General features: G+C 37.0%; 1 protein-coding gene and 1 pseudogene across 7 annotated transcripts in view; one reads left to right on the forward strand and one right to left on the reverse strand.

The window, feature by feature from the left end:
- The window catches only part of Glrb (glycine receptor beta), a 99,349-nt gene extending 83,043 nt beyond the window's left edge, over positions 1–16,306 (reverse strand). For 5 of the 7 annotated variants that reach the window (XM_076932571.1, XM_076932570.1, XM_076932569.1 and 2 more), the window contains exon 1: positions 16,167–16,306. The gene's annotated coding sequence lies outside the window, so the exon portion shown is untranslated. Of the gene's footprint in view, positions 1–9,971; positions 10,158–16,166 lie in introns of all 7 variants that reach the window. The other 2 variants (XM_076932572.1, XM_076932567.1) reach the window with 1 other exon arrangement.
- LOC117707348 (large ribosomal subunit protein eL8 pseudogene) lies at positions 15,777–16,609 on the forward strand (annotated as a pseudogene).
- The last annotated feature ends 10,728 nt before the right edge of the window (positions 16,610–27,337 follow it).

A 27,337-nucleotide genomic window follows, 5' to 3' on the forward strand; every position in this document is an offset into this window, starting at 1 on the left:
CTCCAATTAAGGTTTAGCTGTGGGTCTCTGCATCTATTTCCATCAATTTCTGAGTGAAGTCTCTCTGATGACAATTGGACTAGGCACCAATCTTTGAGTATGGAATATCATTAGGAATCATTTCATTTCGTGGATTTTGTTCCATTTCTGTTTGATTCTATCCTAGATCTTTTGTCTATCCAGTCTCTGGTTCCTGGTTCTACAGGCAGTATCAGGATGGGATCCCTCTGTTGGCATTAATCTCAGCCTGGAATGCTCATTGGTTGGCCACTCTCACAATTTCTTCAACACTGTTACCTCAGCACATCTTGCAGGGAGGACAAATTGTAGTCAAAAGCTTTGTGGCTAGGTTGGCTTCCTAATCCCTCTGCTGAAAGTTGTGCCTGGTTACAGGAAATGGCCAGTTCAGGCTATTCATCTCCCCAGTGCTAAGAGTCTTAGCACCTTCACAGATTCCAGGGAGTTTTCATTATACTGTGTTTCTAGCTTGTCCCAGAGATACCCTCCTGAATTCAGTTCTTTCCTAGTACTCTGTCCCTCCATCCTCCCCAGCTTGATCCCTCCTCTTCCCCACCTGACCTCTCTAGACTCCTGTTCAACTGAGATATTTATTCTATTTCCCCTTTGCAGAGAGATTCATGTGTCTTCACCTGAACTCTCCTTATTACTTAGCTTCTCTGGGACTGTGGACTGTAGCATGGTTACCCTTTACTTAACAGCTAAAATCTACTTATAAGTGAGTTCATAACAGATTTGTCTTTCTGGGTCTAGGTTACTTCACTCAGAATTATCTTTTCCACTTCCATCCATTTGTTGGCAAATTCCATTTTTAAATATACCACATTTTCTTTATCCACTCATCAGTAAAGGGACATCTTGGTTGTTTCCAGTTTCTAGCTATTAAAAATAAAGCTTCTGTGAACATAGTTGAGAAAAGGAAGAGGAGGAGGAGAAAGGGAGGAGGAGGAAGAGGAAGAGGAAGAGGAAGAGGAAGAGGAAGAGGAAGAAGAAGAAGAAGAAGAAGAAGAAGAAGAAGAAGAAGAAGAAGAAGAAGAAGAAGAAGAAGAAGAAGAAGAAGAAGAAGAAGAAGGTGATGATGATTGATGGAATTGAAATAGTTTTCTCAGAATAACATGTACCTGAGCATAGGCAGAATGTTGCCACAGAGAAGGAGGACAAGGGATGACAGAGATCATAATGAATCAGAATCTCCAGGGATAGTGATAAGGAAGGATGGAGGTAAAGAACTGGTTGAGCGAAGAAGAGACCAGAATTGAGCCAAACCCAGAGAGAAGACAAGAAAACTGGCATGATAATTGTGTGTGTGTGTGTTTTGTTTTGTTTGGCTTTGTTTTACTTTGTTTTGCTTCATTGACACAGAAAAGACTATAAACCGTGGTGGGATGATTAAAGGAATAGCTCTCTAACCGATAGTGTGAATTCCAGTGCCTTGTCTTTCTGCTCCATTCTTACAACACAACTCCAATAGCTTTGAGTTAGCTTTTTCATTTGCAAACTGTAGAGAGGCTAATAAGCCATCATTAAAGTTCCAATGAATTATAGTAGAGGAACCCTATATTTGCTCATCAATCTTAGTGTGGTTTTTTTTTCATGTTTTCCATAGTTATTTCACATATTCACAATCTTCCCACACTTCCACACAAAAAGCAGGTGACAAAATAGAAGAGAAGAGATTAGAAATTTTCTGATGTGCTCTGAATAAGTCTATTTGTCATATGAACTGTACTTATTTGCTGCCAGACAATTAAAAACTCTTTGGTTTTTTTCCCCTGTGCTTCAAGTATCATCATGTCTCAAGCGAGGCAGACAGGCATCATTTCTCTCCCTAATTTAACCTTCATATCCGCTTTTTCTAATGACATCATTGGACACCAAGGGTTTTATCACTTGAATGTAGAAATCTTTTTCTGCCTTTCCTGACCTTCACTTGTTTACTGGTCTGTTTACATTTCTTGAATATAAGATGATCTTATGTCCTCCAGTTCAGACTCCTCCTACCAGCACCTCTGAGATGTACACATCTTTTCTTTTACTTCTCTGATTTATTGATACCTTATGTTATTGCTTGTTGCTCTAAAAGTCTTCATTTTTGCCTACTCTGCTTTCCTTAGCTATTTTTTTCTTTTATCTCGTTGATTGTTCCTTTCAGTTTTGAGTTGCAGTAGGTCCTTTCTGTTCTTAGGTCTTCAGCCCAGCTCACTGTACAGAACCCTTCTCTTCATTCCATACATTTTGGCCACTTCAGTTGCCATCTAGATGCATATGTCTTTGTTCAGATTGATATAGTAGAATCCTATAGAGAATGTAGCTTAAACAATTTCTTTTTTTACCATGCTAAAGCTGTGAAGTCCAAGGTTAGAGTTCTGCCTGATGTAATGTCTGATGGGAGCCTTCATATTGGTTTACAAGCAGTGCTTTCTTTTCACTGCACCCTCAAAGAATTGAAAGAATAACATTTCTGTCTTTTCTCAGAGAACAGTTGGTCATGATGGCAACATCATGACCTAGCCACCTTTCCAAGGCCCACTTTTTATTATTTCTATTAAAAACCATCATTACCTATTCCATTTCCCAAAGAATTACAAGCCACTTGCTACATCCCCTGTTATGCTTTGGTTCACTGGTTCTTTATTCTCCTTCCACAAGCCAAATCTATCCTCCAACGTAGGCCTTTGAAATCATGATTATTATGGAGAATATACTTTTTTTTAGCTCTTCTGACAGCAAAAATATTACCCTGCAATCCTACCTGGAATGTTTTCTGAGTCTCAGACTCTCCTGTCCACAAGAACACTGTGCGACATTTCCCATTTTAGAATACTGTGTTCCTTCCCGATTCTTGCACAGTCAGCAGCTATCTTTTTTATTTATTCATTTACTTTATAAATCTCTTTTAAGATAAGGTCTTTGAAAAAATAATTTGCCCTATTTAACAAAATACTTTTATCCTGTGAAATTAAAGAAATAATTAAATGAATAAATAAATGAATAAAACTTCTTGAGTACTTTTCTTCTCTGCTCAAGGAAGAATCTGTCAGCTGGGTCAGGAAAGAATAATGCAAACAGTAAATAAAACAATGCGTATTGTTGATAGATAGGGGACATTCAACAGAAATATTATATTCTGTTAAAAAGTCCTTTACTGGGGTGACTTTTTTCAACAAATAGATTGCCTTCCACAAAGTGTAATAAGTAAATTGAGTTTTTAATTCATTTTTTTTACCTGTGGAGATAATACAAAGAATCAAGAAATAGGTACATATTTACACTTGGTTCATTTTATAACATTCATGATTTATATATTTTGTTGAAAACTAGCAATAAATTAATAAATTAATTAGTATTAACCTAAAAAGGAAAAAATTGGATAATAAGCCTTTTGACTTTGAAGAACAGTGTATGATCCAGCTGCCTTTGTTAGTACTGTCTTTTCCCTTCTTACTGTTACTTCCCAGTAATAAGAACATTTTGATACTTTATTAGTTTCCTATTTCTAACAAAATCCTAAAGTCTGGATCATTTAACTGATGCAATGCTATTTTATCACAGTTGTGGCATATGCAACTAAACAGAATGGTGCCTTGAGTCTGGGCTTCTCTGTGCTCTCCCCTAGCTTGCAGATCTTCCTTCCTCTCCTTTCTCCCTCCCTTCAGTCCTTGCCTAATCTCAGCCCCCAACTACTGCAGGCCCTCCCTGGGTACTCACAGACCCACTCTAGCCAGGGAAGCAGGTAGGCTAACTGCAGATCTTCCCCTTCCCTTTTATTTCTAAGTTCAAACCCTCAGTCTCACTCCAAGCTCTATAGCAGAATACCTGCTGTACCTTCCCTACCCCTCCTGCACCCATCTCTAGTGGCTCCCACAGATCTTCTCCTCCTAAAAGACACCCTCACTCCTTGCTTTGTGTTCCCCTGCTTTTTCTGGAGTTCCTAACAGAAGGCACTCCAGGGAATCCACAGACCAATTTTGTCAGGGAAATTTGTAAACCTAACACCATATCTTCAACTTTCCCCCATCTCCATCAAATTCACTCTGGCAGTTTTATCCCTAGCTCTGCAGGAGACAACTCCCGAGGCCTCTCTTCTCCTTGCCCCTATCTTGAGTGAACTATTGAGAGCCTACTCTCCACACCTCCATCATACTCCTTACATTATCCCACCACCAGATAGCAACAGGAACTCCCTGGGAGCCTACAGGCCACTCTGAACAAGAAAGTAAGTAGGCTAACTAAAAATCTTCACATCTTCCTCCATTCCTCCAAGTCAAAATCCACAGTGTCATCTCAATGCTAAAGTTGACCTGCTATGGCCTTTCCTCACTTTCTTCCCCCATTCAAACTGACCAATTAAGCAGAACCTGGTGGGAAACCCTGCTTTCTTTCTTGTGAAGCTCCTTCACTATCCTCAGCCTATTCCTCATTCCTAAGTCTGAAGTACCAATATCCATGTGCTGACTGGTTTTGTGTGTCAACTTGAACTAAGTTACAATCATCAGAAAGAAAGGTGCTTCTGTTGAGGACATGCCTCTGTGGGATTCATCTTTAAGGCACTTTCTCAATTAGTGATCTAGGCAGGTGGGCCCAGCCCATTGTGGATGGTACCATTCCTAGGCAGATGTTCATGGGTTTTATAAGAAAGCAGGTTGAGCAGGCCATGAGAACTAAGCCAGTAAGCAGCATTTCCACATGGCCTCTGCATCAGCTCCTGTCTCCAACATCCTGACCTGTTTGCATTCCCGTCCTAATTTCCTTCAATACTGAACAGTAATATGGAAGTCCAAGCTAAATAAGCAATTTCTCCCCAACTGCTTTATGGTCATGGTATTTCATCACAGCAATAGAAGCCCTAACTAAAACAATCCAGAAACACATTTTACCTAGAACCCCTAGTGGACACACTTATTAGGACCACAGAAATTTTTCTACTAGACAACTGACAGCTACTACACTCTTCTAAGAATGACACAGAAAATAAAAATCAAGAAAAAAAACCACCCACACAACAAAGATAAGACCAGATATTAGGATCTAGAATTACAATCTTCCAAATCCTCAAAGCCTACAAGCTAGAACAAAACACAATTAATAACAACCAGGTTTTGTTCCTCCAGTATGACTCCGTTAGTGACAAGCAAGAAATAGCTAAGATTAAGGGACATTTGAGGGTAGTACAGAAACAATACAGTAGAAACTTCTAAAATATATAAATATATGAAGATCAGAAAAAAAAAATCACTAAATGCTAGGGGAGACAGAGTCCCAGTTGGCCATCTCTTATCACCAAATGAAGATTCCTATATTGAGATTGGGTTACATCTAATTGAGTTGTTGGCCAAAGGCATCCCAGTAAATCCAAAACAACACAGGCTGTTGCCAAGACTATAGATTTCTTTCCACAAACTGATCACTGACGCCAATAGCTACACAATCACTCAGAGCATGTCTCATGTTCAGACAGATGACCAATATTCAATGACTCCACAGGTTTGTGTGTGTGTGTGTGTGTGTGTGTGTGTGTGTAAAACTATAATACTTCTCTGCTATCTTATCTCTTGCAGACAAAAAAATCAAAACCCCTATCTTTTATTTACATATCAATTTAATCATTTACCCTATATTCCCTTTAGATTATCCCATGAATCAACAATTTATGACCTAAGACAGCAAGTATATTTTTTGAACATAGCAATTAATACAGAGATCTGCCTGCCTTTGTAAGTTTCTAGAATAAACTTAGCTGGGTAAGATCTTGCCCTGTGATCACCATTTTCTCAACCGCATTTGTGAGTTGTAACCGATACTAGGGTGGACACTGGTGATGCAGCTGTCTTTAAGTCATTTCTGCTCTTCTAAGTAACCCCTTACCTGTACACTGTACACATTCCAATAAGTAACCCCAAATGAAACTCACAGTTTCACCTAACTGTTCTTTGGTCTCTGGTGGCTTCCATACTTTGGTCTGTCACAAGCTTGCTTGCTATCTTTGAGGGGTAAATATGTTGCATCTCCCTGAAAAAAATCTTGACATGCAGCACACTCTTACATCATCATTGGCTTTGCCCTCTCTTGAAATGTAAAATACTTCTAACTTCCTTTCTTTCATGTGCTATGGGGTCTTCTTTCAGACCCATTAAGAGAAAGCTACTTTCTTCTCAGAATATAATCTGAGTTCTACCTGCATTATTCTAAGATTCCAGAACATTTCATACTTCCACATTTAAAAAAGGAAAGGATGAATCAAATTTGGCTTGTCTGTCACCTGGCCCATGAGGTAACCTGATATTCCTAAAGATATGTTGAATAAATGGAAAGAGTTATTACATCCTTAATGATTATTTATTTTTGATTTTTGATGCTTTTTTGTTTTTTTTTGTTTGATTTGATGAGAGAGTATGAAGTACTTCAAGCTGATCTCAAACATACTACATAATAGAAGACCTTGAATTTCTGATCCATGCCTCTACCACACAAATTAGTCAACATTCTTGGCTTGTCTTTCAAGTCTTTTAAATGTTCAGTGATCAGAAGTCCTAAAAATTAAATGGTCTATTTCTTAATATTTTTTTTACAGTATCACTAGTGTCTGTTGCATCCTACTTAGGGAATATCAGTCAAATGTGCTCGCTTCTTTCCTCCTAAAAATATTTCTAGTTTATCCTTAATGTTTTTGCACAAAGTCATCTGATACTAACATTTGTGTGATATTCAAGTTAGGGACAAAACACTATTTTCTCAGTTGGCAGACATTTCAACTAGTCTCATTCATTAAAATGTCATCTACCCCAAATATATATGTTTATCATATAGATATTTGACTTATTAATAGTAGTGTTTGTATAGGCTGTGTTTCCTGGGAAGCAGATAATGAGATGGAATTAAGCAGATCAATGGTTGGTTGTGGAATGTTCCTAGGATCAGTATCAGTACCAGGGGAAGAATAGACTGGACAGAGAGTTGAGACTGGATATATAAAGGGAAGTGAGATTGAAATGCAGCACCAATGACAACATCAGTGAACCATACCAGGCACTCTGAAGCTAAGGTCTGAAGCTGAGTTCTTGAAGATGCTCTTCAGCCCTTGGGTACAGACCTTAAAAAGAAGCATAGCCTTCTACAGAGATCTCGCCTTTGGCTAAGACTATCCTATTCAATGAGGATTGACAACTAAAAGCCATTTTCAATCATTACTACTACCAGAGGAGAGAGGATCAATTTGTAATTTCTGAAGCAGGGGCCATGACCCTGAGTATAACTCCTATACAACATAGATCTACTTTCTCCAGGATTCTAAGAAGCACCCTCTTCCTGGTAATTTTAGAAGTGGAATCTTAGTGAGATAAACACTACTGTCCTGGATTTTGAAGATGGCCTTAGATGTACAGCTGATAGTCATCATTTCTTTACTCTTAAATTATGTAATCTGCTTGTTTTAGTTAAGGTTTTACTACTGTAAAACCATGACCAAGGCAACTCTTATAAGGACAACATTTAATTGGGGTTGGCTTATAGATTCAGAGGTTCAGTCCATTATCATCAAAGTGGGAGCATGGCAGCACACAGGCAGGCATGGTGCAGGGGGAGCTGAGAGTTCTACATCTTCATTTGCAAGCTGCTAGCAGAATACTACCTTCCAGGCAGCTAGGGCTGGGGTATTAAAGCCCACTCTCACAGTGACACACCTACTCCAACAAGGCTAGTGTTAGGAGCCGCAGTGAGCGTGACAACATTCGCCATTACAAGATGGTGTGGGCATCCTGTGCTCCCACAAGTAAACAACTAACTGCGCAGGTGCAAAAGGCAAAAGGGCGCCAAAGTCACTGCCCATCCCGGGGCGTAATATGGGGTGATGAGTGAACAGCCAATCAGAAGTGAACACGCCACTCTAGGGTACATATAGCAATGCCTTTCCCGGGCTTTGGGTCTTTCCACTTCTGCTGATACAAGAATAAAGCCTCGCTGTAATAACCACCCGAACACTGCCTCACTTGTCTCTTTCACGGACAAAGGGGACTCAAAAAGGGGCACAGAACAGGCTAGGCCTCCAAATAGTGCCACTCCCTGGGCCAAGCATACACAAACCATCACTCTGCTTAATCGTTGTGGACAGTTTCTTGATCATAGTATGGACATACAAAATCTTTGTCATAGAGTGTGTCACATGATCTGTAGCAGTGTTACAAAAGATATCAAGCTGTTGGACCAAATAGTTGATAATTGCACATCAATCGTGTTTGCTCATGCCCTACATACAGAAAAAATAAACTCTTATTATAATATGTAGTTTTTCTGTCAAATCCGCCATGACCCTTTCCCCTTGACAGGTTCTTTATGCAGCCAACATCACTCCAGTAACTCCTAGAGTTCTTCAGAGGAGAAGATTCTAAAGATGATGAATTTGGATTCTATTTTTTGAACCATAGGCATCTGATAGAAGGGTAATTCCATCCTGAAAAATGGAGCCCAAACCTCTGGGCCAAGCCATAATTAACTCCATCCACTATCACTGTTTTCTTCATGAATAGACTATGCAGCCCTGGGATGTCACAGTGACAGAGGCTGGCTGGAGTTAACGAGATGAAAAACCATGTCCACTTACTTGTTCCTTCTTTCTTTACGGGTGTTCTTTGGTGGAAACTCACATGTGATATTGAGATAATTCATACATGGCTCTCCTCTCTGTGCATCCAATTAAAATGCTTTCCCAGAGACTTTCCTCAAATCTCCAGTTCTTTCCTCTCTAAATTACTGACTAGCTGGGCAAGCCATTTGCTACTGACCATTGTTCCATAGAAATCCCACTCTAGTTATTTCTCTGCTCATGCAGAGTTAACAAGCAGGTACTTCCCCAAAGCTTTGTTCATTACAATGATTTCCTTCACTTCCAAGGATAGACCAACCCAGAATAAACCTTGACACTTTTACTCCTCTGGACAACCAATTTAGCAATGAGTGTGAACAGAGAGGACTGTGAAGAAGCCATTGAAAGCATAGGGTCTTGAGCTATATCATTGTTCTCAGTCCATTCCATTATTGTGACAAACACTGTCATCAAAAGCAATTCAAAGGAGGAAAGTATTTATTTGACTTATATTTCCAGGTCATCACCAAATGAAGTCAGGGAAGGAACTTAAGCAGAAACCTAAAGTGGAAACTTTACCAGAAAGCTGAGTTTTTGGCTTACTTGCAGACTCATGCTTTTTAGCTTTCTTATATAGATAGCCTCGACCACGTGCCTTGGGAGTGGCACCACTTCTAGAGGTCTGGTATCCTGTATAAAGGAAGGTTAAGACACTCTCCAACAGTCATATCTGTAGAGCAGTCTGATCAGGACAATTGCTCAGGTAAGACTTCCTTCCAGGCTGTATCAAGTTGACATTTCAAGCTAACTAGGGTGTACTGTCTGGTTTTGTGTGTCAACTGACACAAATTAGAGTCATCCCAGAGGAAAAAGCCTCAGTTAATGAAATACCTCCATGAGATGCAGCTGTAAGGCATTCTCTCAATTAGTATTAATGGGGGAGGGCCCAGACCATTGAGTGTGGGTCTGATAGTCCTGGGTTCTATATGAAAGCAGGCTGAGCAAGCCATGTGAAGCAAGTCAGTAAACAGCAGTCCTTTGTGGCCTCTGCAGTAGCCCCTCCCTCCAGTATCCTGCTCTGTTTCAGTTCCTATCCTGACTTTCTTCAATGATGGACTATGATCTGGAAGTGTAACACAAATAAACCCCTTCTTCCCTTTTTGTTTGGTCACGGAGTTTCATTACAGCAATAGAAACTTTATCTAAGACATGGGGTAAACCTCAAGTACCAGCTTGAGCTTTTAAACATGTCCAATACTTGGTCTGCAAAATGTACCAATTCTAATTCACAAAGGATTGTTGGTAGACTTCATTTCATGGTTGATTTTGAAGAACTTGTCTTATCATGAGCAGTTCTTACCACATAATCACTTACAGCACTCTAGTATGTGTCTAGACTGTTAACATTTTAGACACACCAAGCCAGGGGCTGCTTTTCAAAGGCATCAAATTATCCAGTGGAGATGGTGTAGCTTTGCTGTAGAATCTTGAGGTTCCATGTGATGTCGTCTTCTCAGAGGCTCATAAACTCATCAGATTTTTTAAACTATTGATGAATTAACTAGAATAAGGGAGAAATCACAGACTATATTTAAAGAACATAGAATCTTCTTAAGAACCGTTTCCTGGGGGGAAAGGGGTGTGAGGGTGGGACTAGGAGGAGAGAAGGGAGGGGGAGCTTCAATTAAGCTGTAAAATGAATAAAGAAATAAATTACTGAGGGGGCAAAAGAATCCTTTTTTTTTTTTTTTCTATAGGTCATACCCGTAGGGCAGAAGATTCTTGTGTTACTTGCTAAGACAATGGTAAAATCTTCTTTTACCATCTTTTGGTTTAGCATGTAGTACGTTTTTTAATGGAAATGAATCTACCCAGGATTGTACTTCATTAGAATAGGAGATAAGGAAAACAATTTTTTTCTCACTTCTAAGCGTAAAGGACCTCTTGACCCTTGAAAACGTTAGTGTTGTGATAAATGTGTGAGTGTAATCTGTGTTTCATTGCAAATAGTAGGAAGGCTTTTAACCATTAGTCACTTATGTCATATACATTCCAATTAAGATAATGATAGCAAACCAATTGAACAATATAATTTCTGTTCTGTGCTGTATGTAAGGATGCAGATTTTCTTGAACTGAATCATAAAACAGTATAAGAGAATTAACACAATCCAAGAAAAAATTATAAATGTCTGTGAACATTCTGATTATTCTAATTAATTGCAAGGTTTTTTTTTATGACCCTCCTAGTAGGTAAAGATGGAAAAGAACACACAGAAGAATGAGTGGCCACATATCAAGCACCTGTTGTCTTGCCATCCTGAAGAGCATCACATCTGGCCCTACAGGTGCAAGTAGAACTACTTACTATGTGGTTGCCTTTGCAGAAGCCTGCTGTCCTCCATCAGCTAACAAATGACTGGACTCTGGAAGTGAATTCTAGCATCTGCTTTTTTTTTTTTTTTCAGAGACATGGCACTAGCTGCTGCAATTTTGCTTTTATGTAGAGCAAACTCTGAGACAAAGATGAGCTTGCCAGACATATGAAGTACTCTTGGGATTCCACTTAAGTATAGATGGAACTGAAAAGAAGTGGCATCAGAAATAGAAGATATTCTGACAATCCATCTCTACAAAAGCTTTCGTGGACTCGATGAATAAGTTTGGAGCCTTCCAGAGTTGCCCACATTAGTGGGTGGCTGTGTCTTTCTGTCCTTGTGATAGGTGCAGGCTTATTTAGAAGAGGGACTGACCACTTGTCTTCAACTGAAATGATTCTCAAAGGAGAATTGAAGATGATCAGCTTCAAGCAGCATTGTTAGATGGGAGAAGAAGCTCTTCCTTTGGAAGGGCAAAATAGACTACATGTAGCTCAGGACATTTATTAACAGTCTAACAAGAGGAGGAGAGAGAGCTTTTAGATCTGTTCCAAACTAGAATATACCTGTATAGAGATATGTTGACTTACTTACTGTATCTTTAGAATACTTCTTGGAATTTAGTAGGATCTACTTTCACTTATCTTCATCAGCCTTGCCCTGGTGACTATTGAATTCATCTGCATATGTTTTAAAACAGCTTTTCATTTGAGACAGGATCTCTCAATATAGTCCAGGCTGACTTAGAACTCACTACATAGACTAACCTGACCTCAAATTCACAGAGATTCACTGGCCTCTGCCTCCCAAATACTGAAATTAAAGATGTACACCACTACACACTGTCATCAATTTTAAGATTAAAAAATACAACCTTTGGGATTTTTGTTGTGATTTATATAGGATCTATGAAAACTTTGAAGAAATTTGTTTTTTTTTTTTAATATTGTGCCTTCAAACATTGTACCATTCAATAAGTATACATCATGCCTATATATATATAGGTTTTGGTACATTTGATTATAGATATTTGATGTTTATTGAATATGATATAGTATTATCATTTGTTATTTTTCATTTTATGTTTGTTGTCTTGTTATCATAATGCAAATTGTTTCTGCATATTGAACATTTGTCCATTATGCTTGAGAAATTCATAATGTGATTATAATAGTAATTTTTTCATGTTTTCTGGCCATACAATTATTATATTTATAAATAATGGCTTTGTTTATCTCCATTATTTCTGATTACTGGGTCATTTTTCTTAACTTATTTTACTAATTATAGTGTCAGTAGTTCTAAGCAAAATATTGAATAGTATATTGAAAGTGAATCTTTAAATTTCAATTAAATTGTTACTGGTTTTGAGGAAATGTTTTCCATTTTCATAACTGTTTAATTTTTTATTTTTTAAAATTGCCCCTATAAATGTTGTAGGTTATTTTTATGTAAATCTATTTGCTTATAGATCAATATGTCTTTCTTTATTCCTAATATTTTGGAATTTTTATCATGGATCAATATTGCACTTGCTCTAACATTTTTCTAAGTCTTATCAGGGTAGCCATGCCATTTTTCTTGGCTCCCTTCTTCTTCCTTCATCTAATAAATTGAAGTGATGTCATGTTTGCAATATTAAACTCACTTTGCATATGGAAAAACCTCATCTGGCATTGGAATTTATATAATTGTAAAGCATGCCAAATTGCATTTATGCCCAAGAGTAGTCTGTAACTTCCCTTGTAATTTCCTTACTAGGATTTGAAATCAAGATTTGAATATTAACCTAATAAAAATAGGAACCATACCTGCTATGGTGGCTATTCTTGGTTGGGAACTTGATCACATCTGGAATTAACTAAAACCCAAGCAGTTGGGTATAACTGTGAGGATTTTTTTTCCTTAATGAAATCATTTAAAGTGGGGAGACCCACTTTGAATCAGGACTTTTTTAAGTAGGAAGATATGCCTTTAATTCAGATCACTTGAGTAGGAAGGTCCTCCTTACCTGTGCTACATCTTCTGTTGGTAGCCTGTATAAAGGGCAAAGAACAAGAAGGCTGACTCTCTCTGTCTGCTTGTTTTCATTCTTGCTGGCAAGTGTCATGCCTTCACTGAAATCAGCCTATTTCCAGGATTCTGGAGTATACTGAAGACCAGTGGAGACATCCAGCCTCTCTGGTCTAAGCAATTACTGGATTCTTGGACCTTCCATTGGTAGACAGCCATTGTTGGACTAGCTAGACCACAACCTGTAAGCCACTCTAATAAATTCCCTTCATACAAACACACACAGAGACATCCATTCTGTCATGTTTGTTCCTCTAGAGAACCCTGATTAAGACACTTCTTTTTCTGCTTCCTGACAGAATTATGTCTAACAGTGCTGGTTCTTAATTACATTAATTCTTTGAATATTTATAAAGATATGCTATGTATATTGGAAGTAGGATTTTCATTGTGAGAAGGGATTTGAATACTACACTTAATTTTTCCTGTTAAATTGAATAAAGTTTTGCCTGTAGTCTCTGGATAATTATTGGATATGTATATATAACAAATGATGTATCCACTGCATGTTAGGAACCCCCTTGACCTGAGTTTACAGTAAAGGAACAAGTTGAAAAATGTGTGTTTTTATAGAATTTATATTTTGAAAGGGAGACAGACTTTCCATCAATAGAGCAATAAATCCAAAGTTTCAGTTATGATTAATTCTAAGTAGAGCTTTCTATTGCATGGGAGTTGAAAATGGGAAGCTTTAATTTAATCTAGACATGTTAGAAGTGATTTTTATGACTAATTTATAAATTATTATGTTTTCAACTTAAATTTAAGGCATTCCTTTTCTCTTTAAAATGTACTATTAACATAGTGGTCCTTTTCTGTGCTACACTTCTACCTTGGACTGTGAATGTAATTATATCTCTAGTTCAGTACAAAATACCCTGATTACAAGAGAAACCCAGTTTTCTATGTGTCCTATGGTTGGGACAGCTGGTTTCATTATCTTGGCTGCCATTGCTGTTCCCTACCACATGGTGTCTCTGTTGACAACTGGACAGCCATAGCCACTGAGCTTTGCACCTCCCAAGAAGGATGGCATTTTAAAATTGGCATTGCAGGGATTTCGAAGATTTGCTACTGGTCATTATTAACTATAACTTTTGGCAGCCATGGCCCAGACTCTGCTAGTACTGTTTGAGACGTATCCCCAGCAGTGTCTTAGCAGATGAGAACCACTGTTTATAGGCTTGTGTAGATTTAGTTGGATCTTCTTGTATTTCTCAAGCCTTTGCGAGTCTTTGATATCTCTTCCTTACAGTTTACTGTTTATGGTAAGAGATAACTTACCAAGTATCTCGTTTCTAATAGCAGCCAAACTCAGAAGATACCTATTTGGTCTATTTGCTACAAAGGAGAATACTCTGTTCAGAAATATCTGGGGACCTGCTCTCTAGAGAGACTTATCCTCCCAAGAATTACATAGATGACTTTCTAGCATTTCCATCACAGACAAAAGAAAGGCAGAATCAAAAACATGTAAAAGATTGTTTTATTAACCCCCTTTTTATTCTAGGTAGCATTGCCAAGGGGAAACTATTAATTGATTCTAATATTAGAAAGATGCTCATGCATCCAATCATAGCAACCAGACTTTTCCTCGGGGTGTTTCTCTGTGTTAAATTTTTTTTATTCTTTAAACTTCCTCCAGGCCTCAATGATCTAACCACTTATTGTTCTCATCCTCCCTCAACCATTTTCAGTTTGTCTATATCTTTTCAAAAGTCCAGTGACCAAAAGTGCCACAACATCCAAATAACTAGCTTGTGAATGCATAATGTAGCACACAGATTGCTTCCAAATGTTCCACACATTGTTCTGCTTAATAGATTCCAGAATCATGGTGTTGGAGTTTAGTGTTAGCCTCAGGTCTTTCTTGTCTGTGTCTATAGTCATAACTTCCAATATTTTTATTCCTTTACTACATTTTATTTTGTTTCAGAGTCCAGTATTTTTGTTAATGTCTCTTTGATTCTTATTTGAACATTCCAGAAAAATGCCAAGATTCCCAGATGCTAATATGCCCGACACTCAACCCCTATGTATGTGCTAGACTAATTATTCAGTAGTTTCAAAACTGAGTTATTTAATAACTACTGTGTAGTTTTCCCAATATATCATAAGCCTCATGGAGAAAAGCATTGTTAAGACAATAGGTCGCAATGTTCTCCTGTTCTCACAATGTTCTTCTGATTCTGGGAAAAAGTAATTATGTTTTCTCCCACTTCAGTAAAAATGCAATAATTCTGTACAAGACAGAAAACAATTCTACTTCCTCCTACAAGTTCTATAAGAACAACTCCATGAAAAATACTTCTTCCTATAATATGCTATAAGAACAACTACATTGAAAACACTCTTCCTACAGTGTGCTATAAGAACAATCTACTGCAAAGATGTCCTCCTACAATAAGCTATAAGAACAACTCCTTTGCAAACATTCCTCCTACAATGTGCTACTACTAAAGAAAGCCTTTCCTCTTGGCTTACATGTCTGCAAGCAAACAGATTGATCCAACATTCCTGAATGTAACTGGTTGTTTCATGAGCTTCTGTATGTAATTTTTTAAAGCATATTACATTGTTTTAAAAACAAAATATGTTAAATCGCTCATCTAAAAATCACAGAATCAAATAAACCCAGGAAGCTTAAATTCTATTGGTAGTCATTAAATAAAACACCTCCGTGAGTAATGTGAAGTTAAGGCAATTTTTAATGAGATTTGTAAAAAATCAATGATCAAAATTAAGAAACTCTCTCTCCTCCAGTTAAGCAAGGTGCCCAAAGGAAAGAAGGCCAAGGGGAAGAAGGTGGCCCTGGCCCCCACCATCGTCAAGAAACAGGAGGCCAAAAAGGTGGTCAATCCTTTGTTCAAGAAAAGGCCCAAGAACTTCGACATTGGGCAGGACATCCAACACAAAAGAGATCTCACATGCTTCGTCAAATGGCCCCACTACATCAAGTTGCAGCGGCAAAGAGCTATCTTCTATAAGCTCAAAGAACCTCCTGCCATTAACCAGTTCACCCAGTCCAGGGACAGGCAAACAACTACTCACACAGCTGCTTAAGCTTGTCTACAAGTACAGGCCAGAGACAAAGCAAGAGAAGAAGCAAAGGCTACTGACCTGTGTTGAGAAGAAAGCTGCTGACAAAGGGGACGTCCCAACTAAGAGAACACCTGTCCTCCGAGCAGGAGTCAATACAGTCACCACCTTGGTGGAGAAGAAGAAGGCTCAGCTGGTGGTGATTTCCCATGATGAGCTTGTGGTTTTTCTGCCTTCCTTGTGTCGAAAGATGAGGTTGCCCTACCGCATCATCAAGGGGAAAGGTCAGGCTGGGGCACCTGGTCCATAGGAAGACATGCACTACTGTTGCCTTCACACAGGTTAACTCAGAAGACAAGGGTGCTCTGGCTAAGCTGGCGGAAGCTATTAGGGCCAATTATAATGACAGATATAACGAGATCCGCCTCCATTGGGAAGGCAACACCCTGAGTCCTAAGTCCGTGGCTCGAATTGCCAAACTGGAAAAGGCAAAGGCTAAAGACCTCACCACTAAACTGGATTAAATAAATGTACACTAAGTTTTCTGTACATAAATATAATTACAAAATTTTTAAAAAATTGAGAACTAGTTAACAGGTTGTAAATTATAATGTTCTTTTTTCCCCCATACAACACTATCCCTACAGTTCACACATGAATTTAACATGAAATTCAAATAACACAATTAATATACATTACCAATTATTGCTTTGTAAGTATGTTAGATTTTTATCCTTCAATGAATTCCAAATTAGCTCTTTCAACAAAGGACCTTGTGGAACTGGAATTGAGATTTAGCAAATTATTTAGCTAGGATTTCCTGCCCACTGGTGCCTCATTATGTCCACCCAAGGGAAGAATCTAAAGGGTGTCTAGCATGTAGGAGAGACTTCTGCTTACCCATTTACTCTCCTCTGCCATCAACACTCAGCACTGGAGTTGCCTTCATCAGTCAACCTTTCCTGCTTCATCTCAATGGTATCAATGACAGCTATGGAGTGTTCTGCCTTGTGGTCTGTTTGAATCTCTGGTTCTCCTATTCTCGTCCACTTGTTTGCAGCATTGAGGACTGTAGCTAATTCCTACTATTTCTTTCTGTGGTTTGTCTCAGTGTTTTTCCAAGAGGTGGGAAGCAAATCCTATATTAATTCTTCCTATGATTGCTTGTTCACTCATACCCGGAGGAAAACTGAACATTTTTGTTTGTCTACTCTGAACTTTATACAATTAAATTCAATATTGTTGACTTGAAAAACAGAGAATGGTATAAGAATGCTGAAATCAAGTTCTCTAACAGAGGTCAGTGTTGAGAGCTGAGGAGTTAGCCCTGAGCAGAACCCTTGTCTAACATTCAGGAGGCTTTCCACCTAATTCCTAGCACTAATGGGGGAAGATAAAAGCTGTTAAAATAGTCAGTGTGCAAAAGTCAATGTACAAAGTACATCCTTGAAAAATCTGTTACTGTTTTATTAGTATAATGGATAAAATTAGTGGTAAGATACTGTATTTAAAGTATTTATCCAGCAAAGGAAGAGATGGAGTAAAGCTGTTCCTTAGGTAGGTTAGGAAGTTCCAGTGCATTAGTGCAGGGTAGGGTAGCCAATATACATTTAAAAAAAGCAAAACCAAAAAATATTATGTAATATTTTAAAGTTTTATCTATTCGGTTCTTTATCATGTATTTTGATTATATTCTCTTCCCCAAACTTCTCCCTGATGCTCAACTCCCTACCCACTCAATTTTACATTCTTTCTTCCTTTTTTTCCTTCAAAATGTGTTTTTATTTTGATGTTGACTTTGGTTTGGGACATTGCATACTTTAAATAAGAAAGGAGTTTGATAATTTTAACCATATATTCAATGACCACATAGGATTGCCACACAGACAAAGTTTCCCTTCCTATGTATCAATGATAAAATTTTAAAAGAAAAAATATTATAGACATACAAACATGCATATGCATACACACATACATAATTGGCCATATACTTTTAGTATACTCATGGAAAATGTAATTTAAATATCTGTACTGCAATTAATTCTCATTTTTCGTTTTCAACATTTATGGGTAAAATGTTATACTTTATATTTAAGTGTGAATGCATACTATACACTAGGTCATCAAACAGGGTCTTAGTACATTTGTGAGACACTGTAGACCTTAAAAATGTTAATTTCTTCCCTGTAGTGTGGTTTTGTAACCCAAGAAACATAATATCATCTAGCCATGTTTTAGTTTCTAGAAATATAAGATTACCTAAATTCTGACATAAGCCCACAAGTAATGAGTTCATTACATGTGATTTGATTTAATGTGCTTTCTGCAGTACTTCTCATTCATAAGGCCTCTGGAATTACTTAATAAGTAGAGAGAACTTGAGCACAAAATAAAGAAAGAACATTTCTTATTCATTTGAAAATAATGCAAATACAAATATTCAACAAATAATTTTATGGAAAATAATTATCATAGCATTAATATATTAAATCATAAAGATATAGGAAAATGGTTTTGGCTTGGAAATCCAAGTGTCTATAGTCAAGAATTTTTGTTACAAATCTTAAGTTAGTCTTTTATTATTAATCTTTATCTAGGTCAGTGGTTCACAACTTTCCTAATAATAAGACCCTTTAATAAAGTTCTTCATGTTGTTGTGACCCCAATCACGTAATTATTTTCATGCTACTTAATAGCTATAATTTTGCTGTAGTTATGTCATAATGTAAATGTTTTTGGAGATAGAAGTTTGCCAAAGGAGTTGCAACCCACAGGTTGAGAACTGCTGATCTAGGTGGATTCTTGTGATTTCCATGAGACCCTAACTACAGAGTTTGTGTTGGGAAATATTTTGTTTAGAATTGACATCACTATCAGTTTTACACGTTCACTTTCTTTGACTAACACATTCAGCAAATGATTTATGCATTATGTGATCATTCGAACCTTCAACAACACATACAATTATCAATACAAGAATTATAATTTCACTTTGACTCTGGCAATAAACTGTGAGCCTAACATGATTATCAAGAAAATCCCTACTATAAAGTAGATATTTCATACTAAAATTATTTTTCACCAGTATCAAAAGTAGAAAATATAGTTTGGATTATTTTCATTATTATACAAGAAATCTTAATATTTTATTAATATTATTCTTAAAATACTCTAATCTCCAAACTTATTGTGAGGGTTCTTGGCCAGAATGGAAAGCTCTAATACTAGGCAGTAAGGCCATGTTTAGAGATGGAGTGCTTGCTGGACTAGGGATAAGAGGATTTAGAATTGCTTCCCAAAATTCTCATACCACTACCACCACGACAACAATAACAATAGTAAAGTAAAAATAAATATTCTCAATATTCAACTAATATTCTCCAAATACTTCAGGCTTCACGAATGTGGGTAACAGCTACAATTAGGTTATTCCTTCTCCCTTTGTCTCTGATACCTGCCATTTTCTTGGTCATGCCAGAGTTTCAGATAATTCACAGTGTCTTGCAGTCCACTGACAAAGCCTGTCATCCACAGATCCTTTTCCTGTCTCTTTCATTTCTAAGCACATTCCTTAAAAACCCTGTACTCTGCCATAGCTGGAGGAAAGCAACTGATAAAAGAATACAATACAGTACAGTGTCGTATTTAAAACAAAAAAATCTTTGTTTAGGAAAAAGAAAGAATGGGTCAGAAAGATGTCTCCATAGGCTCTAGCCATCAAGCATGATAACCATGGTCAATCCCTGGACTCCACATGGTGGAAGCAGAAAGTTGACTTCTGCAAGGTTTCCTCACATGCACCATGGAATGAGGTGGAATATTTATTTATTATACATAATAAATAAATGTTAGAACAACCAAGTATTAGATTTTTTTACTTTTATTGTCTCTGTGGCAAAATGCTTAAGATAGACAACTTGAAAGGAAAAATATTTATTTTGGTTCATGATTCAAGAGGTTATATGTCAGTCATGGCTGAGAAGATATACTTAAGTCCATGGTGGTAGGAACATACGGCAAAGGAGTGATAGGGAAGCCATAACTGCAAAATGCAATTGAGGCATTCACATGCAAAGGCTCTTCCTTAGTGACTTGTTTCTACCAGGGAAGTCTCACCTGCCTCCGCCTCCGCCAGCTTTCAGCTCCTCCTAAAATGGCTCTGCCAAGTAGAGCCTCCTCATCAGCCTGTGGGATGTTTCAGATTCAAATCATTGTAAATATATATCTGGAAAAGCACCTCAAGGCATTACAGCTTAAGCATTGATATGTTGTGAACGGGACATATTTTAAATAAAGTTTTAAATTCTCAGTGGTGAAATCTTAGTCGACTTGACCATTTGAGCCAATAAGGGCAGTTTTGGTTTATGCATGTGCCAACAACTTGAAATTGGTCTCTAAGAATATTATCAAAACAAAGCAAGCAGAAAGGCCTCCATAAGGGCCAGTGAGTGAGGGTCTGTGAACTTAGAACACTGGAAAAAAAAAAAAAAAACTTTTACTTTGAACAAGTCCTTGATTATTTAGGTTTGCAAATTGTAATCTTTGAAAGGGAGCTGAGCCAGAAGAAAAATAAAATTAATCTCACTTCAGAGAAAGACATGGACTATCATCCTCATTAGAAAATAATGTGATTGTTTTTCTCTTTGGCCACTAAAAAGTATATATTTTTTTAAACAGTGAAAGATGGAACTTTGGCATGATGTTATAAAACCTGAGCCAGATTATCTTATTTTATTTGGATCCCTGTTTCATCTCAAGAGCTGGAATTCAGGGCCAGCCCCTGTATGGAACTTTCTAATTATTTTCAGAGTCTTTAAAATAACTACTTATCTCATAAACTTGACTTTTTGTAAAAATAATTGTCATTTCCCCTTCCAGGAAATAAATATGTAGAACGTAATTGAGTTCTAAGAACCTAAGAAAATTCAATATTAATTTTGGTATTTGACTGGGATATATATGACTATATAGGTTAATAGCTTAATTGTCATGGAAATTTGTTATTCCTGAAATAAGTCATGACATATAACAGTCAAGAGAGATTTCTTTTGGATTCAACTCTTTCTGCAGTAAGTGGCTTTGCAACTTGAAGAACTAAATTGTTATTTTATCATTTTATAATAGTCAAATATATTTGTGTAGGTATATATAATGATGAATATAGTATATTTATTATGTTTGCCTCTGTTTATCTCATTACATCCTGTTAGAAATGTGAATATCTACTTCTAACCATTCACAGTTTCATCTTTGTTGCTGGTGTTAGTCTTTTCATGTTGAACAAAGTAGCTTCACCATCCCAAGTGGTACCTTGTAATAAGAATTTCTTTGCTTCTGATTTTCTTCAGTGTTTTCCTTAATTTCCAAAGCTCCTGAAAGGATAAGTGTGGCTTCACAATATAAACTTCACAGCAAATAGCTAAGCTATTTTGTTGTACAGGACAATTTGGAAAATCATAAATAAATAATACTCATCAGAATGTATTTAAAAACACTTATTTTACCATGAAATGGAAAAGAATGATTGAAAAAGGAATCTGATCTATCTAAGGAATGTAAAACAGAAAACCTAGGCACAATTTTAATGTTGTATATAACAACATGGAGGTTATTTAAGAACAGACTTCATATAACAACACTTTTTACCCTGTGATGGATCCTTGCATTACACTCCAGGTATCTCATGAGAGGAGCAAATTATGAAAGTCTGGTTTGAAAGCTATCTATCTGTTTGTCACATAAACTCTGTATAGTGTGGTTATGATGGTCCTGTGGACTATATTTGAGTGACAAGGCTTCAGAATAATATAATATGGTTCAGCATAACTTCTGCAACAATGGAAGTCCCATAGGTGTGCTTCAGAATATAATAAACACAAAACAAAGACAGCTCCTGAGCCCTAAGATATTGTTAATGGGACTGAATTTTAATTACTTTAAAATGAGATGAATATAAATTGCTGTATATGTTCAATGGTAAAATTGACTGTTCACTGCTTCTCAAGATGACCTGGAAGTTGTTTCCTCATTCTGAAGGCATCTAATATAAGATCTGAGAACTTCAACAAAAAATTGAGGGAATACATTTAATATCTCTGTACAACCAGCTTTTTCTAGTAGATATACCTTCTTAATTTAGAAAACATGAATGGTTGTATTTAAGTAAGCAGAATGAAATATATATATTTAGTTCCCAAGAAATGTTTGCCAGACAAGAAACTCATTCTCACGGGGATACTGCTGTTCCCAGTTTACCAATTTCCAAGAGAAAATGGTCTCTGGGGGACATAAAATGCTATAGTTTGTGGCCCACCAAAGTCCATTATTCTTTAATATACATTCTCTATCAGGAAGAATTTGTGTTGTATTTGATATTTTCTCTTCATATAATGTAAAGAATGACATTATAGAATGTAAAAAAGTAAAGATGAAAAACAATAAGGTAAGTATCATGGCAAATTGTATCTGAATATAAATCAAATATTTTCCATGGCAGATCCCAAACCACAGAGCAGTTCATTTTCATTTGTTCAGAAAGACCATGGATGTGACTATAGAATGAACAGCCGTTTTTTATGGGTTTGATTTCTCTAAGAAAGCTTGCCAGGAGTTTCTCAGCCTGCCTTTGAAGAAACTAAAATTTAAGCAGAGAAGGGTAGTGTGGAATCAGTGTGGCCACACTGTAATTGTCAGAATACAAGCATCATTTGTATTGTTTTGGTAGTTAAACATATATGAAGTGCATTGGTACCTTCACCAAACCAAGAAGCTCACATTGCCTGGACTGTGGACCCTGTAAGTTCCTGTGTAAGCCTTGTACTCTACATACGAAAGCTGGACCACCTGGCTTGGAGAATACCTACAACTGGAAGTCAGTGCCTGGCATGGAAAGGAGCCAGAGGTGTCCTGCATCTCCCTAGGGATGATGCTCTTGCCCCACCCACATTAGCTAGGTTCAAGTAGTCTTTTAAATGACAGCATCTTCCTAACTGTGGCCTTTAACAATAGGACATTTTAAGTGGTTTTCTTATGAATAAGGACCATGATATACAGTTAGGGTACCCCAAAAAAGTGTAATTTATCCTACCCAGGTCACTCTCATAGTGCTGTTTGCAACATCAAATACATGACTCAGGCACATACTAGGAAGTGTTTCACAATGAGTTGTCTAGGGAGATGGATTTTATGGTTTTTACTGTTTGCCTGTTTTCAGAAAATAGTCCCTTACATATGTGTCTTACAAATGCATCTATGACCTGAGTATGGACTTGGACAGGTGGTCTGTTACAAAGCTGAGGGTAAGCCTAGGCATTGGGATGGATAGATGAGGGAAAGTGAAGATTGCCTATCTGATTTCCTGTCTGGAGTGGTCAGCAGGTTTCCTGGCAGTGCCTCTGTGAGTTGGTTGCTGAGACAGAGGGATTAGCTGGTGGAGGAAGGCTGTAGGGCAAGATCTGCTTGGTCCACTGAGCATCTGGAGCAGAGAGGAAGACACAGAGGTGAGGCTGTATTTTTTTTTCTGATCCCATGACACCATATATCTTTATATATGATCCATTGATGAGGGTTTGTATATGCAGCTCTCTCTGCTAGGAGTAATGAAGGTAGTTCAATGCAAAAGACTAAGAAGGACAAGCTAGATTCACAGAGTGAAGAAGTATCTAAGAATCGCCTTTTTAAAATTAACAAGAAATAGGAAAAAATTATAGAATATTAGTAAAGATTGGAAGAGAGAAGAGAGCAACAGTTATCTCTTTTCAGGACTTTGAAAACTAGATTTCAATAAGTTTAAAGAGTTTCTTTAGGCCTTGGGCATTTCTTAATAAAACTCTTTATATCTTTGAATTTTATTAAGACCTGTCTTTTTATGTCTTGTTCCCTTTTGGTTTGGTTTGTTTTGTTTTGTTTTGTTTTGTTTTGTTTTGTTTTGTTTCTGTAGCTGAGGACCAAATTGCAGGGCCCTGTGCTTGCCAGACTAGTGCTTTATCACCAAGCTAAATCCCAGTTCCCACTCCAGATCTTTTTCTAATGTCCCATCTCCCACTCATACCTTCCTGGAAGATTCGGGGAAGATGATTACATCTTTATCCATAAGCATATTGTGTTTAGGCTTATCAGGTTTATTTTATTACATTTTTTCATTTATATTCCTCTGACTCTAGGACTGACCTTATTTTAATGCTTCCAATCTGTAAAATACTAAATTCAAAAAATTGTCATTGAAAGGAGTCAGAACTTGTAGATGAAGAAAGGGTTCAGTGGTTAGCAATAGTTTGCTCTTCTGGAGAATCCATGTCAAGTGGCTTACAGCTGCCTATAACACTACCTCCAGGATATGGGACTTCCCATTCTTACTTTTGGGGGTGCCTGCACTCATATGCACATACTTTAAATGCACGTCAAACACACATAATTAAAGATAAGTAAACTCTTTTAAAAAGAGGTCCTCATCAGTTTCAACAATGACTTATAAAAAGAATAAGAACTTAGAAAGGATATGAATTTTGCAAAAGTAAAAATAAAATTTCTTAAGATATCTGTGTTCTTATAAAATGAACATCCTTAATATTCTTATATTGTCTGGCAGGGCAACGTTTTTGTTCTCCTTCTTTTCACTCTTCAAAAAAATAGAACCCGCAGAAGAAAGGGTAGGCTGCTGCTGACAGAATCACCTAAGTTTTAGAGCATATTTCTGTAGTTTGGTTTTGTTTTTTGACCTAGATATCTTGTTATACCTTTCTGCTCTCAGAATCCATCTCATATTTCTTGACTACCCACCGGAGATCTGCAGCCTTTGCCATTAGTTCATTGACCTCACCCAGTTCCTGCTCACGATATGAAATTGCTGAGAGTGATGAGGAACAAAGGCATTGTTCGGACTGGAAATGCCTGTGGCCAAGAAAAGCAGTGATTTCTTTGGTGCCATTCCTCTCGTTGTGCTCTGTCAACTCAACATGAGCATTTGAGGATTTCGTTAAACAAAGAAATATGCAATTAATGAGCCAACAAAAATGATCAGCACCAAAGACTGGATGTACTTGGAAAATAAGCAAAGGAGTGAATTTGGTCAGTGTGATTGCACTGCATGGTTATTTTATAGGATGTCACCTATCAGCCTTTTGAATAAACAAAACTGTGTCAAGAGCTGGTGCACAGTCCCCTCTTCTAAGAAATGATTTGGGCATGATCCTAGGAAATATATCATCAGATATAATGAAGGATTGTCTCTAATCTGAAACACTATAAAGCATTAAGCCATCCGACTGGGCTTTGAGGGTCTCCTCCCATATAGTTACATCATTTGATACTCACTGGTATGATTATGCATACTAAGTAAAGATTCTGAGTGCTAGCAAAAAAAAAACATATTAAAACACACATTAAAAATTCAATACTATATGTCTGAACTATAATGCTAGCACTAAGTATGACCTATAGTGAGGGAAAAAGTGAAGTATAACCTTTGAGATGTTAGCAAGAACTTCCCAAAGACTCAAAATTGAGAAATAGAATTATCTATTTTCTGAGGTAAAGAAAATAGCAGAAGTCAAACATATTGGATACGTCTGATTACCTTGTATGTCTTATTGGATAGGAACTTGTTTTAAGGGGATAACATATATGATGTACCTTAAGACTTCAGTCCTGCCTGCAGCCTAGTATGGAAACGTCAGAATATGGGTCTGAGTGGTTATTCCCAAGCTCTTAAAATGTTATTTCTGGGTTAGTTTTCATCTTCAAATTGAACTCTAAGACTTTTTGGGGCTATGGCCTACATAGGCCAAATAAATACTTGTCCTTATTCTGTTCTTTGCTTGACATAATACTGTGAAGGGAAGAGACATGGAAAAAATGTAGGCAACCTAGAAATAAATGTTCTTAACCAGAATAGCAGAAACATAGAATCCTAACTCTGGTCTTTCTGCCTCTTTAATCTAGGTGCAGGAGATGAAACAACAGAACAGTTTTCTTCATTGGATGAAAATGTTGAAATCCTAAACAGCCAAGAAATTATGAAGAAATGCATGACAAATTGGTCATTGTATATATGCTAAATAGATCTAATTTTCATTAATATGCCTTAGAAGCTGTCAGAGAATGAACATCAAGGACAAAGGCCACTGGACTCCACTCAGTGGCAGTTTTGAGAGAGGAGATCTTACATGACTGTCATATGTAGTCCACAGATTGTCCTGCAATGTAACTGACCTGGATTGGCTCTGTTGTGTGATGACTCTAACCCATCTGAAGCATAGCTATTGCTCTCCATGCCAAGAGTTAATCTATAATTCAGATGTTAAGTGAATAAAACTGAGTATTTAATCCAGTCTTGTCCAATGCTTGACAAATACATGAAGCATTGTGAGGGGAAGAAAAGCATATTGGCCTCATTATTTAAATATCTGTGCTTTTGACATTGTAAACTACCATACTTCTGCATTTTAAGCAAATGAATAAAGCAGTGAAGCAATTTTTCACTTATGGTGCTTTCCTGAGCAAAACACTTCTTATGTATTTTTATGTATTCTACCATGTTATAGAAAACAGGGAAATTATGTGTTTTAATAAATCAAAATCTAACAGTTTTTTTTTCATTATAAGGTGTGTGTGTGTGTGTGTGTGTGTGTGTGTGGTGTGTGTGTGTACAATCAGATAGGAAATGGCAAGAGACAGAATCATGACTGAAGGGAGGACAAGGCATATTTTCAACTTTCTGCCTTAAGTCACTTTCACAAACAGAGCAGGGGTATTAGTGGATATTGGTTGTTCTTGATTGTGGCAAATGCCTTTTACAGCATGAAGATCACTAGTTTGAAGTTCTCTCCTGAGAAAGAAGCTATTCTTGAAGTAGACAGCAATAAACAGAGTTGTGAGCTCTGGTGTAGGCAGTTGATGTCACATTCCAGAAAGGCTATTGGCTGTGTCCTCTAAAGGAAAAAACTGTTTGGTGACAGTAATGACTTGGAAATAAAAAAATTATTTTTCCTTATTTATTATTCAATTTTAGCTAATTGCATTAGAAATGTCTAGTATTCTTATGAAATAAAGTAGAGATTGATAGATTATAGCCCCACCATTGGTCGATTCCAATATTTTTACTTTGAGAATATATTGTATAATATTAACTTTAAAAATCTTTTAAAATGATGTATTGCAATATGTAAATTTTATTTATTAAATGTGTGTTTCATTTTTTAAATGTGGTTTGTTCTTCGATTAGATTGTTTCATATTAAATTTGTGTTCCTTTTC

The sequence above is a fragment of the Arvicanthis niloticus genome, chromosome 4 (assembly GCF_011762505.2).
Source record: "Arvicanthis niloticus isolate mArvNil1 chromosome 4, mArvNil1.pat.X, whole genome shotgun sequence".
Taxonomy (NCBI): domain Eukaryota; kingdom Metazoa; phylum Chordata; class Mammalia; order Rodentia; family Muridae; genus Arvicanthis; species Arvicanthis niloticus.